Source organism: Canis lupus, chromosome 1 (genome assembly GCF_048164855.1).
Source record: "Canis lupus baileyi chromosome 1, mCanLup2.hap1, whole genome shotgun sequence".
In the NCBI taxonomy this organism is placed as follows: Eukaryota; Metazoa; Chordata; class Mammalia; order Carnivora; family Canidae; genus Canis; species Canis lupus.
In genome coordinates this window covers 103,258,723-103,272,905 of record NC_132838.1, presented here as the reverse complement: position 1 = coordinate 103,272,905, position 14,183 = coordinate 103,258,723, and positions in this window count along the sequence as shown.

The window sequence follows — 14,183 nt, the reverse complement described above, 5'->3', positions numbered from 1 at the left end:
CAATTTCTTTCAGAAGTGTTCTATAGTTTTGAGGGTATAGATCCTTTACATCTTTGGTGAGGTTTATTCCTAGGTATCTTATGCTTTTGGGTGCAATTGTAAATGGGATTGACTCCTTAATTTCTCTTTCTTCAGTCTCATTGTTAGTGTATAGAAATGCCACTGACTTCTGGGCATTGATTTTGTATCCTGCCACGCTACCGAATTGCTGTATGAGTTCTAGCAATCTTGGGGTGGAGACTTTTGGGTTTTCTATGTAGAGTATCATGTCATCGGCGAAGAGGGAGAGTTTGACTTCTTCTTTGCCAATTTGAATGCCTTTAATGTCTTTTTGTTGTCTGATTGCTGAGGCTAGGACTTCCAGTACTATGTTGAATAGCAGTGGTGAGAGTGGACATCCCTGTCTTGTTCCTGATCTTAGGGGAAAGGCTCCCAGTGCTTCCCCATTGAGAATGATATTTGCTGTGGGCTTTTCGTAGATGGCTTTTAAGATGTCGAGGAATGTTCCCTCTATCCCTACACTCTGAAGAGTTTTGATCAGGAATGGATGCTGTATTTTGTCAAATGCTTTCTCTGCATCCAATGAGAGGATCATATGGTTCTTGGTTTTTCTCTTGCTGATATGATGAATCACATTGATTGTTTTACGGGTGTTGAACCAGCCTTGTGTCCCAGGGATAAATCCTACTTGGTCATGGTGAATAATTTTCTTAATGTACTGTTGGATCCTATTGGCCAGTATCTTGTTGAGAATTTTTGCATCCATGTTCATCAGGGATATTGGTCTGTAATTCTCCTTTTTGGCGGGGTCTTTGTCTGGCTTTGGAATTAAGGTGATGCTGGCTTCATAGAACGAATTTGGAAGTACTCCATCTCTTTCTATCTTTCCAAACAGCTTTAGGAGAATAGGTATGATTTCTTCTTTAAACGTTTGATAAAGTTCTCCTGGGAAGCCATCTGGCCCTGGACTCTTGTGTCTTGGGAGGTTTTTGATGACTGCTTCAATTTCCTCCCTGGTTATTGGCCTGTTCAGGTTTTCTATTTCTTCCTGTTCCAGTTTTGGTAGTTTGTGGCTTTCCAGGAATGCGTCCATTTCTTCTAGATTGCTTAATTTATTGGCGTATAGCTGTTCATAATATGTTTTTAAAATCGTTTGTATTTCCTTGGTGTTGGTAGTGATCTCTCCTTTCTCATTCATGATTTTATTAATTTGAGTCTTCTCTCTCTTCTTTTTAATAAGGCTGGCTAATGGTTTATCTATCTTATTAATTCTTTCAAAGAACCAACTCCTGGTTCTGTTGATCTGTTCCACAGTTCTTCTGGTCTCGATTTCGTTGAGTTCTGTTCAAATCTTTATTAACTCCCTTCTTCTCTTGGGTGTAGGATCTATTTGCTGTTTTTTCTCTAGCTCCTTTATGTGTAAGGTTAGCTTTTGTATTTGAGTTCTTTCCAGTTTTTGAATGGATGCTTGTATTGCGATGTATTTCCCCCTTAGGACTGCTTTTGCTGCATCCCAAAGATTTTGAACGGTTGTATCTTCATTCTCATTAGTTTCCATGAATCTTTTTAATTCTTCCTTAATTTCCTGGTTGACCCTTTTATCTTTTAGCAGGATGGTCCTTAACCTCCATGTGTTTGAGGTCCTTCCAAACTTCTTGTTGTGATTTAGTTCTAATTTCAAGGCATTATGGTCCGAGAATATGCAGGGGACAATCCCAATCTTTTGGTATCGGTTCAGACCCGATTTGTGACCCAATATGTGGTCTATTTTGGAGAAAGTTCCATGTGCGCTTGAGAAGAATGTGTATTCGGTTGAGTTTGGATGTAAAGTTCTGTAGATATCTGTGAAATCCATCTGGTCCAGTGTATCATTTAAAGCTCTCGTTTCTTTGGAGATGTTGTGCTTAGAAGACCTATCGAGTATAGAAAGAGCTAGATTGAAGTCACCAAGTATAAGTGTATTATTATCTAAGTATTTCTTCACTTTGGTTAATAATTGATTTATATATTTGGCAGCTCCCACATTCGGAGCATATATATTGAGGATTGTTAAGTCCTCTTGTTGAATAGATCCTTTAAGTATGATATAGTGTCCCTCTTCATCTCTCACTACAGTCTTTGGGGTAAATTTTAGTTTATCTGATATAAGGATGGCTACCCCTGCTTTCTTTTGAGGACCATTCGAATGGTAAATGGTTCTCCAACCTTTTATTTTCAGGCTGTAGGTGTCCTTCTGTCTAAAATGAGTCTCTTGTAGACAGCAAATAGATGGGTCCTGCTTTTTTATCCAGTCTGAAACCCTGCGCCTTTTGATGGGGTCATTAAGCCCGTTCACATTCAGAGTTACTATTGAGAGATATGAGTTTAGTGTCATCATGATATCTATTCAGTCTTTGTTTTTGTGGACTGTTCCACTGAACTTCTTCTTAAAGGGGAATTTTAAGAGTCCCCCTTAAAATTTCTTGCAGAGCTGGTTTGGAGGTCACATATTCTTTTAGTTGCTGCCTGTCTTGGAAGCTCTTTATCTCTCCTTCCATTTTGAATGAGAGCCTTGCTGGATAAAGTATTCTTGGTTGCATGTTCTTCTCATTTAGGACCCTGAATATATCCTGCCAGCCCTTTCTGGCCTGCCAGGTCTCTGTGGAGAGGTCTGCTGTTACCCTAATACTCCTCCCCATAAAAGTCAGGGATTTCTTGTCTCTTGCTGCTTTAAGGATCTTCTCCTTATCTTTGGAATTTGCAAGCTTCACAATTAAATGTCGAGGTGTTGAACGGTTTTTATTGATTTTAGGGGGGGGATCTCTCTATTTCCTGGATCTGAATGCCTGTTTCCCTTCCCAGATTAGGAAAGTTTTCAGCTAGAATTTGTTCAAATACATATTCTGGCCCTCTGTCCCTTTCGGCGCCCTCGGGAACCCCAATTAAACGTAGGTTTTTCTTCCTCAGGCTGTCGTTTATTTCCCTTAATCTATCTTCATGGTCTTTTAATTGTTTGTCTCTTTTTTCCTCAGTTTCCCTCTTTGCTATCAACTTGTCTTCTATGTCACTCACTCGTTCTTCCACCTCGTTAACCCTCGTCGTTAGGACTTCTAGTTTGGATTGCATCTCTTCAATTGATTTTTAATTTCTGCCTGATTAGCTCTAAATTCTGCAGTCATGAAGTCTCTTGAGTCTTTTATACTTTTTTCTAGAGCCACCAGTAGCTGTATAATAGTGCTTCTGAATTGGCTTTCTGACATTGAATTGTAATCCAGATTTTGTAACTCTGTGGGAGAGAGGACTGTTTCTGATTCTTTCTTTTGAGGTGAGGTTTTCCTTCTAGTCATTTTGCTCAGTGCAGAGTGGCCAAAAGCAAATTGTATTGGGAAAAAGAGAAAAAGAGAGGAGAGAAAGAAGGAAAGAAAAGAGAAAGAGAAAAAAAAAAGGGAAGAAAAGAAAAAAAAACGAGAAAAAAAAAGAAGAAAAAGAGAAAGAAAAAGAAAGGAGAAAAAAAGGGGGTGGGGGAAGGAAACAAATCAAAAAGCAAAACAAAACAAAAACAAAAACAAAAACAAAAACAAAAACAAAAAGAACCACAGGGGAGTATCTTCTGATTCTGTGTACTTTAAGTCCCTTGGCTTCTCCTGGAAGTTGTCAGTCTAGCTGATCTTCTGGGGGAGGGGCCTGTTGTGCTGATTTTCAGGTGTTAGCAGTTGGGGGAGCTGCTGTGCCCCTGCCTGGTGCAGGGCTCGGTGGGGGTTGTTTACCCCGTGAGGCCGCAGGAGGAACAGCCCCAGTGGCGGGGCAGCTCTGGAAACCTGGATTCAGCTCCGGAGCTCTCTGTCTGCAGGGCCTGGAGGCTCCGGGGCGGGGCCGCTGATCTGCTCAGCTCAGGGCAGGAGCGTCCTTGCTGTCCTGGGCCCTCCCGGTCTCTGCCTGTCCCGGAGGAGGCCGGATCCTGGGCTGTGTCCCGGCGCCCTGTGCTCCGGAGCCTGCGCTGGTGGATTCGCGCTCCCGGGCCGCGCAACCCCCTCCGCGGAGCCGCCGCCCGAGCCCCTCCGAGCTGCTCCTGGAACCGCGCAGCCCCCTCCGCACGGAGCCTCTTCCTCTGCCCGAGCCCCTCCGAGCTGCTCCCGGGGCCGCGCAGCCCCCTCCGCGGAGCCGCCGCCCGAGCCCCTCCGAGCTGCTCCGGTCCCGCCGGGTCCCGCCGTGCGCGCTGCAGCCCTTAGGGAGCTCGGTGCACTCTCCTGGGCGCGCAGTTGCTCTGTTACTGTCCCAGGGAGCCCGAGGGCATCCCCGCCCTCCTGGGTCCTGCTCCAACTCCCTGCGAGCCCCTTTCCCCCGGGAAGGTCGGTGCAGCTCCTGCTCCTCCGGGACGGGGCTCTCCTGTCCTGGGGACACTCGCCCCGGCCTCAGCCCGGCTCCTCGCGGGGCCCCTCCCCCTTGGAGGCCTTTGTTTCTTTATTTCTTTTTCCCCGTCTTCCTACCTTGATAGAAGCGCGAACTCTTCTCACTGTTGCATTCCAGCTGGTCTCTCTTTAAATCTCAGGCCGAATTCATAGATTTTCAGGATAATTTGAAGGTTTTCTAGGTAGTTTGGTGGAGACAGGTGATTTGGGGACCCTACTCTTCCGCCATCTTGCTCCTCCCCCGGTTGTGTAAGTTCTTTAAATCTTTTGGATACTAACTCTTTACCAGACAAATCATTACCAAATATCTTCTCTTATTCACTAGGTTGCCTTTTTGTTTTGTTGACTGTTTCCTTCACTGTGCAGAAGATTTTATCTTGATGAAGTCCCAATAGTTTATTTTTGCTTTTACTTCCCCTGCCTCAAGAGACATATCTGGAAAGATGTTGCTATGGCTGATGTCAGAGAAATTACTGCCTGTTTTCTTCTAGGAGTTTTATGGTTTAATGTCTCACATTTAGGTATTTAATCCATTTTGAGTTCATTTTTGTGTATAGTGGTCCAGTTTCTTTCTCTTGCATGTTGCTGTCCATTTTTCCCAACACCATTTGTTGAAGAGACTGTCTTTTTCTCATTGAATATTCTTTCCTACTTTGTCAAAGATTAGTTGATCATAAAAGCATGGGTTTACCTTTGGGCTCTCTATTTGTTCCCCTGATCTAGGTATCTATTTCTGTGTCAGTACCAAACTGTTTTGATTCTTATAGCTTTGTAGTATATCTTGAAATCTAGGATACAATATCTCCATTTTTGTTCTTTTTCTAGATTGCTTTGGCTGTTTGGGGTCTTTTGTGGTTCCATACTAATTTTAGGATTATTTTTTCTTAGTTCTATGAAAAACGTTGTTGGTATTTTTTTTAAGATTTTATTTCTTTATTTGAGAGACAGACAGAAAGCATGAGAGAGCGAATTCAAGCAGAGGAGGTGGGCAAAGGGAGAGGAAGAAGCAGAATCCCTGCTGAACAGGGAGCCTGACATAGGGCTTGATCCCAGAACCCTGAGATTATGACTGAGTCACCTAGGCACCTCTGTTGTTGGTATTTTGATAGGGATTTCATTGAATCTATAGATTGCTTTGGGTAGTGTGGACATTTTAATAATAATTCTTCCAATTTGTGAGCATGGACTATCTTTCCATTCATTTGTGTCATGGAATCTATCATTTACGGCTCATTTAAAATGAGTATTAGGTAACAGTGTGAAACTTCAGAGTGATTTGGAGGGCTGGTGAATGAGCCTCAAGCCTTATTCCCTAAATTCTCCATGTGTCAGGTCAGATATGGGCACTATTGTTTCTACCACAGACCACAACATGCCACAGCTTCCACTACTGTGATATCAACAACAGGAGCCTTGTCTCACTGCAATTACTCATATATAGCAATGCCAGCATCCCCACCCTGCAGCCACAAGGGGTATGGGTGCTCTATGCTCTATGTTACAGCTGGCTTATCCATGCATGTTCAGAACAATGGATCTCATGGGACAGAGGCTGGGGGAGGACCACCTAGCATTTACTGTTCCTGTGGAATAAGAAGTCACCACCATGCCCCAGGAAGAAAGCTAAAGTGGGACTTGCCTGAACATGACATGGGTGTCAGATGCTGGTAAGTGTAAATAAACAGAGATGTTGAAGATCACCATGAAGGTGCATGTGTCCTCCATGTATCAATTGCTTTGCTCCTGCATTATCTCCATCTCCATGACCACTACCCTTCCTTCTTTTAAAAAAAAAAAAAAAAAAGAGAGACTTGACCAGGGTTCCTGGGTAGTTCAGATGGTTAAACGTCTGACTCTTGGTTTCAGTTCAAGTCATGATCTCAGAATCCTGGCATCCAGCCCTGTGTCAGGCTCTGTACTCAGTGGGGAGTCTTGGGATTCTCCCTCTCTCTGACCTTCCCCCTGCTCTCTCTTGCTCTCAAATAAATAAATAAATCTTTTTAAAAAGAGTGAGAGGGAGACTTGACTAAATTTCCATTTAACTCTTAAGTCAAGGCTTACTAGCCATTTAATGTCATATCGGTGATTTATCTGACAGGTTGTCAAAGGAAGAGCATAATTCAGCTAGGAAAGGAATGAACATCAGTGGATGTATAAAAGGCCTCTGTATCCTCTACCTGAGAGGAGATCACATGTATATGAAGTTGTATGAAGAGTACTAGCATCATGTCAAGTGAAAACATGATCTTCCTATTTCCAAATTTGGAAAGGAGGTATGGTTTAAAGGTGTGTGTTTAGAAACCAAGGTGACGAGGAGCAGACTGGTGGCTTTGCACTATGTCAATTTAGCTAAGCATGAACTATGTTTCCTAGAATTTTCTTCCCTCTGTGGTTCTGGGTCAGGGATGACAACAGAAATTGGCACAAGATGTAGAAGGTGGAAGCAAAGCCACAGGTATGCTGGCCCTCAGGTGTTGCATGTGGGAAGTATGGTGTCTGTTGTGTTGTAGCCCACACACATTTTACAGGACCTGCTGCCCTCCCCCCCATGAGTGTGACCCCACTGCCATACCCACTGGCATCTGTACCAGCACTCTGGAAGGTGTGTAGTGAAGAACATCATGCATTATTGAGGTTGGAGGTGGTGATAGACAGACTGACACTGATTTCTATTGAAGGTTATATAGCATGCCCTTGATCTGCCCCACACCACATCCAGCTTTTCCTCTCAACACCCAGTCTGGCTGGCCTTCAGTGGCATCAGGGTGACTACCAGATGCATCTGCAACCAAAACCTCATCCATTCTAATCCTTGTTAAAAAAAAAAAAAAAAAAAAAAAAACCTGTGTTCCACATAACTCACAGTGGTCCTGATGTTCTGATGGAATCTTAACTGGAAAAGGCTTAGATCCACAGTATGATTACATGGATGACTATATAATTGGGGAAAATATAGCTACCAATCTTTTTGTGAAGACTAAATGCAAACCTGCTCTATATGATCTACCTGTGTGGAATAAAATGAAAATTCATAAAAGATTGGTTATGCATCATTTTAGGTTTTTTGCAATGAGAATATTATAGGGGAAGATTTTAAATCCCCACTACATGTTCATTCAAGAGAAAAGATGGCCTAGCTATTCAGGGAAGTTCAGCCAATGAGACCACTCCAAGAAGAAATATGTGACTTAACCTAATGTAGGTATCTTTAGGTTCACCATTGACACCCATGGACAGACTCAGTACTGACATTATGTTGGAAGTAGAGACAGAAGCAGAGTGTTAAAAGGTATAATGATTACACTACTGCCTCTAACAAGGTCTATTTGGGACAGCCTACATACCGTGTGACTGTAGCTTTTCAGGAACTCACTATCATTTCCTGGATCTTATATATAAAGAAGGGAATACAGAGTTAAGAAGCAAGGACCATGAGTTCACAGTATTTCAGAGCAGGGCTAGGACTGGAAATTATTTCTTTCCTGTTCTTTATCTTATGACTCTCTTACCCTTTGTATTATAGAAAGATTGAAATGTTGATATGGGATTTGGGAACAGGAAATAGGAATCAGATTAGACTGAGCATAGTTTGAAGCATAGTTTGAAGTCAGATAATTAACATCTTCATGATGTCAGGTGATTCTGCAAGACTCCTCCCCACCAAGAAAGGATTGCCTTTGCTCCCTGTTCAGAATGGGGTCACTCTCACACTTCCTGGGGGGTGAAGGTCTGTGTCACTTGCCAGAGAAGTCTGTTTCTCATACAAGCAGCATTGCTGAGGCCACGGGGTCTCTGGGATGTAGGAGCTTGTCCGTGGTTCTTCCCATCCTGCTATTTCATGGTAAATCTGGGAGAAAAGGGTCAGGGTAAAAATGGAAGTCTACAGAAGTGAAAGAAAATAGACTTGGGCAGCCCCGGTGGCCCAGTGGTTTAGCGCCGCCTTCAGCCCAGGGCATGATCCTGGAAACCTGGGATCAAGTCCCACGTAGGGTTCTCTTCATGGAGCCTGCTTCTCCCTCTGCCTCTCTCTCTCTCTTTCTCTCTCTCTCTCTCTCTTTCTCTGTGTGTGTGTGAATAAATAGGTAAAATCTTAAAAAAAAAAAAAGAAAGAAAAGAAAATAGACTTACCCCCCTTATGTTTTCTGTCAAGAGGATGTTTGTCAACATCTCATTTCATCTGAGGAATGTGAGGAAAATACTCCTATGAGGCAGGTGCTATTGTTATCCCCATCTAACAAATAAGGAAATTGAGGCAGAGAGTTAGGAAACCTCCTCTTACCTCTTTACCACCTCTTACTAAAAGACTCTTGACAGATAGGTCAAGAGTCCTGGAGAAATAAACTCATACCAGGAAACGAACCCTTTTGATCTCTTGACCCTCCTTCTTTCTAAAACCAGAGGTCATTTTCCTGTCCTTGGGTCTAGACCTAACCCATATGGTAGCCATTAGCCACATGTGGCTACTGAATAACAGAAATGTAGGTCATCTAAACTGAAATGTGCTATGAGTGTGAAGTACAGACCAGATTTTGAAGCCTTAGTATGAAAGGTTGAATGTAAGATACCCTAATTACTTTTACATTGACTACATGTAGAAATATTATTTTGAATATATTGGATGTAAAGTATTGTAAAAAATAATTTTACCTGATTCCTTTTCCATTTAAAAAAAATTATTTATTTATTCATGAGAGACACACAGAGAGAGGCAGAGACATAGGCAGAGGGAGAAGCAGGCTCCATGCAGGAAGCGCAGTGTGGGACTCGGTCCTGGGACTTTGTGATCATGCCCTGATCCAAAGGCAGATGCTCAACCACTGAGCCATCCAGGTGTCCCTCTTTTTCCTTTTTTAATGTGTCAAAAAATTTAAAGTTACACATGTGGCTTATATTGCATGCATATTGTATTACTTTATTGTATTCCATTTATTGTATAGTATATTATATTGGCCTAGAGAATGAATTTGAGCAGATGAAAGATGTATACTTGTTCTAAAACACAAAAACTTCAAGCTCCAAAATTTTAAACTCTTATTTATATATCTACAAAAATTAATATTGTCAGTATAAAACTGGTGAACTTGGCTATTGATGTATCTTTTGTATTTACATGTCACTTACATTTAACATGAAATGTTGGTGGACTTTTAGATCTGGTATGACAGAAGGGGGTGGCTATTCACAGCTGAACTTCCTGAGCAGTGATTCTCAAGATTGGCTGCAATTAAAATCATCTGGAGATCTTTAAAAAACTTCAGTGACTGGGCAGCCCCCATCTGATTAACAAATCAGAATATCTGGGAACCGACACTTTCAAATGATGCCCCAGGGAGGTGGGTTCTACATGTGGACAAGGTTAAGAACCTCTGGTCTAGGAGAAGGTGAGGCTCACACTAAGGAAATGGTCTCCACCTATCAGTAACCATGCTGGATGCAGGAAGTTCTTTGCAATGGGTCCCAAGGGCCAATCACAGAGCTTGAGGCAGAACAAGAGACTCCTTTATCGGAGGCTTTTTACACCTGCAGCACTCACAACCAGAGAGGAGCCCTGGTGCTGGAGAGGTAAGTAACATCCCTGCTTCTTTACTTCATTTCTCCATTTCCTTATTCAACTGTTAAATCCGCAATAAAAATCTTCCTCCCTTTCTTTGAATATTTGGGCGTCACACCTTTGAAGAGTTACTGAGATCTCAAATGAAACTCCTCTTTTGTGCAGAGGTTTCTCTCTCTTTTTTGTATATTTTTTTATTGGAGTTTGACCTGCCAACATATACTATAACACCCAGTGCTCATCCCGTCAAGTGCCCCCCTCAGTGCCCATCACCCAGTCATCCCATCCCCCCCCCACACGCACTTCCCCTCCCACTACCCCTTGTTCATCTCCCAGTTAAGAGTCTCTCATGTTTTGTGACCCTCTTTGATTTTTCCCACTCCTTTTCTCTCCTTTCCCCTATGATCCCTTTCACTATTTTTTATATTCCCCGTATGAGTGAAACCATATGATGATTGTCCTTCTCTGATTGGCTTACTTCCTCTCTCTCAAGTTGAGTCTCTAGAAGTAGCATTCTATAGTCATATCCCCAAGAATTTTGTGTGTGTCTTTGTTCATTGCAATCTAGCTGCTCATCCTGTTCTCCTGAAATTGTTCTTCTTAAGATCTTGTCTGCTGAATGCAAAGAATATTTTTTTGGTTCTTCTCTGGCAAGTCTCCAAAATGTAGCTGAATCATTTTCTTATTAAATATGTCCTCCTGGGCAGCCCGGGTGGCTCAGCGGTTTAGCGCCACCTTCAGCCCAGGGCCTGATCCTGGAGACCCAGGATCGAGTCCCACATCGGGCTACCTGCATGGAGCCTGCTTCTCCCCCTGCCTGTGTCTCTACCTCTGTGTGTGTGTGTGTGTGTGTGTGTGTGTGTGTGTGTGTCTCATCAATAAATAAATAAAATCTTTTAATAAATAAATATGTCCTCCTACAAATAAAATGCATGCTAATTAAAGACAGGAAGGCCAAGGCTGGCAATGAGAATCCCCCATTGCATTGCAATGTAAATACAACTGCAGAATGTTTAGGTATATATATACTATTTCTATATAAGATCTTCTTTGTTGCTGCAATTGTAAGCAACATTGCAAGTATAACTTTTCTGTTTGCACTCTATACAGTGAGTATTGTGTAATGGTCACTAGCCTTGAAAAATCTATAAAGTCTTGACACTTTGCTTAATCTGTCTGCTGGCTTAACAGTATACTTTATTCTGTGTTTAACCAGGTGAATTTACTCTTCTGAATTGCCTTTATGTTTTCTATATAATTACTGGAGACTTTAGAGTGGCATCTATTTGAATCAATTAGAGGAATCAAGATCACAGGTTCAGGGTAGAATATTGACTCAACACTTAACAGCTGGGGTGAGAACTGGCACTCACTCAACCTTTAAATTTCCCTTCACATTTTAAAGGATCACCTTTACATAATGACCCCACCCAATTCTTTCAACAGGGCTAAATATATGCTGAATACCTGACCTGATTGGCATATAAATGGCATTTGGGAGGAGGATAATGCCATCATCACTTTAAAAAAAAAAAAAAAAAAAAGGAAGACCAGTGAAAGACCTGTTGGTAAATGTGACCTAAAGTCAAATTTGAGGAAACCATAGGGCCAGGAAGGACTCTGCAAACTACTAGGGAGAGTCAAGGTGTTGAGGATCTTGAGCAGTGGTTCTCTACCTTTAGAGGGAGGAAGGGAGTTGGAGAGGGAGGATCATAGTTGCCTATTAATATGAGAAGAAATGCTAAAAAAATTTTTTTTCTTAAGCTGGCATAGGACTTCAGGAGGCTGATAAATACCTTAAAATGTTGGGTGATTTTTTTTTCCCCCCTTATGTTTAGGTCTTTAATCCATTATGAGTTAGTTTTTACATACAATGTGTGACTACTTATGGGAAGCTTCTAGAACAGGCAAATTCATGGAGATAGGAAGCAGACTGGTGGTGGCCAGGAGCTATAGGAAGGAAGAGAATGAGGAAAAACTGCTTAATCAATAGGGGTTTCCTTTAAGGGAGATGACAGTGTCTGGAACTAATCCAAGGTTGTGGTTGCACAACAGTGTGGATGTACTAAATGCCACTGACTGTTCATTTAAAATGGTTAATGATTACTTCTATGGTATGGCAGGGGGATGGGATGACTGGGTGATAGGCAGTGAGGGGGGCACTTGATGGGATGAGCACTGGGTGCTATATTATATGTTGGCAAATCAAACTCCAATAAAATATATATATAAAAACTTATGCTATGTGAATTTTACCTTAAGCAAAGTGAAATACAGAAATTTACATGGAAAAAGAATTTGAGTGATCAACAGGATTTGTTTCAAACCCAACACAAATAGAATTATTAGCTGTGTATTCAAGCAGGCTTGGTGGCGTGGAAGCTGGGATGAGTCTCCTGTTTTTAGAATAGGATGTTGACACCTGGGATGCTTCAGATGACTACTTCTCTCACACCAAGGTCTGGAGTAGATGCAGGTGCTACAAGCTAACCACATAGGGCCCAGCATCACTCTTGTAGCTCTACTGTAACTTCCTGCTACTTCCCAATTGGCCGTACCCTTTCCACATGCCCGGCAGGGTACAGGGACAAAGGTCAAAGGCCATCCAGCTGTTTTTGCCCCCTTTTTATCAGGACAGAAATAACGTTCTCAAAAGCCCCACCAAAAAGACTTAAGTTAATCTCTTCAGCCAGCAATATTCCATGACCACCCTTGGCTGAAACATGGTTTTGTGAATGGAGTTGGTTACAAATAAAGAAGCGAGTAGAATGGATGTGCACCTCAGGAACACAGTGGAGGGCCTGTTCTTGACCTTTACCCTAGACTCAACCGTTTCCTCACTGGGAAAGGTCATATAGAAATCCATGTGGCCCTAGCCTGAGGAGCTGTCAGGTCCTCATACCCTCTTCCTCTCCTTCCCTCTGTGTCCAGAAACCATTGATTCCTCTCAAAAGATGTAATTCAATTAGTTCTCCACAACTGTACCTGAATCATACATCCTGATAGAGCGATTAAAACCTGGACTCTGGAGCTATTTGTTATACCTGGTTCAGAGTCCAGTTCTGCCACTTGGTGGTCCTGTGACCTTAAATGGTCTATCTGACCTCTCTGGTGCTTCAGTATCAATATCTGAAATAGGGAGATGCCTGGGTGACTCAGCAGTTGAGCGCCTGCCTTTGGCCCAGGAGGGCATGATCCTAGAGTCCCAGAATTGAGTCCCACATTGGGCTCCCTGCATGGAGCCTGCTTTTCTCTCTGCCTATGTCTCTGCTTCTCTCTGTGTGTCTCTCATGAATTAATAAATAAAATCTTTTTTTAATAATTTATTTTTTATTGGTGTTCAATTTGCCAACATACAGAATAACACCCAGTGCTCATCCCATCAAGTGTCCCCTCAGTGCCCACCACCCAGTCACCCCCACCCCCCACCCTCCTCCCCTTCCACCACCCCTAGTTCATTTCCCAGAGTTAGGAGTCTTCCATGTTCTAAAATCTTTTTTTTTAATCTGAAATAGGGAGAATATAATACTTGGGGATATAGTAAGGATTAAGTGAGTCAAGTCTAAAGGGCTGACTGCAGTGCCTAGCACCTTGCAGAGGTTACCAAGGTGTGATTTGACCCCACCATCCTCAAGATGAATTCAAAATCTTTGTCAGGCACTGACAAAGGCTCTCTCCTTGACTGGAGTCACCGTCTTGGGTGTTCTTTTACACTAGCTCTAGTCCTTGGGCTCTGTCCTTGGCCCACCTAGTCTAGCTTGAGCCAGAATCCTGCTGAGTCAGCTTAGCAAAAATTCCCCCACCTCTGGTATCTGATCACACCCCTCCTCTACCAGGTGACCTCTGCTCACCCTGGTCTGCTCTCAGCATGAATCTTGTTGAATGGATCTACCTCTTGGTGACTGTCGACACACTGACCTCCTTGAATCTGCCCCACTTGTCCTGACTGCTCAGAACTGAGTTTCATGTCTCTCCCCTACCTCTGAACCCCAGCTGTAGTTCCTCTCTCCAGTAATGCCTTCTTACCATATTCAATGGTCATGAAAAAGTTTTCCAGCTCCTTGGCCATTCTCCCCTTGCAGCATAAGAAAGTGCCTCTGAGTTTTGGTCAGATTGTGGGGCATCCCCACTAGAAACCTCAGAACTACTTCCTGCTGTACCTGAAGTCAAATTTTGAAAATCCTAGTATAACCTACCACTGCCTTCATAATCAGAGGTCTGATCCTAGGCTTTGAGTCACATCC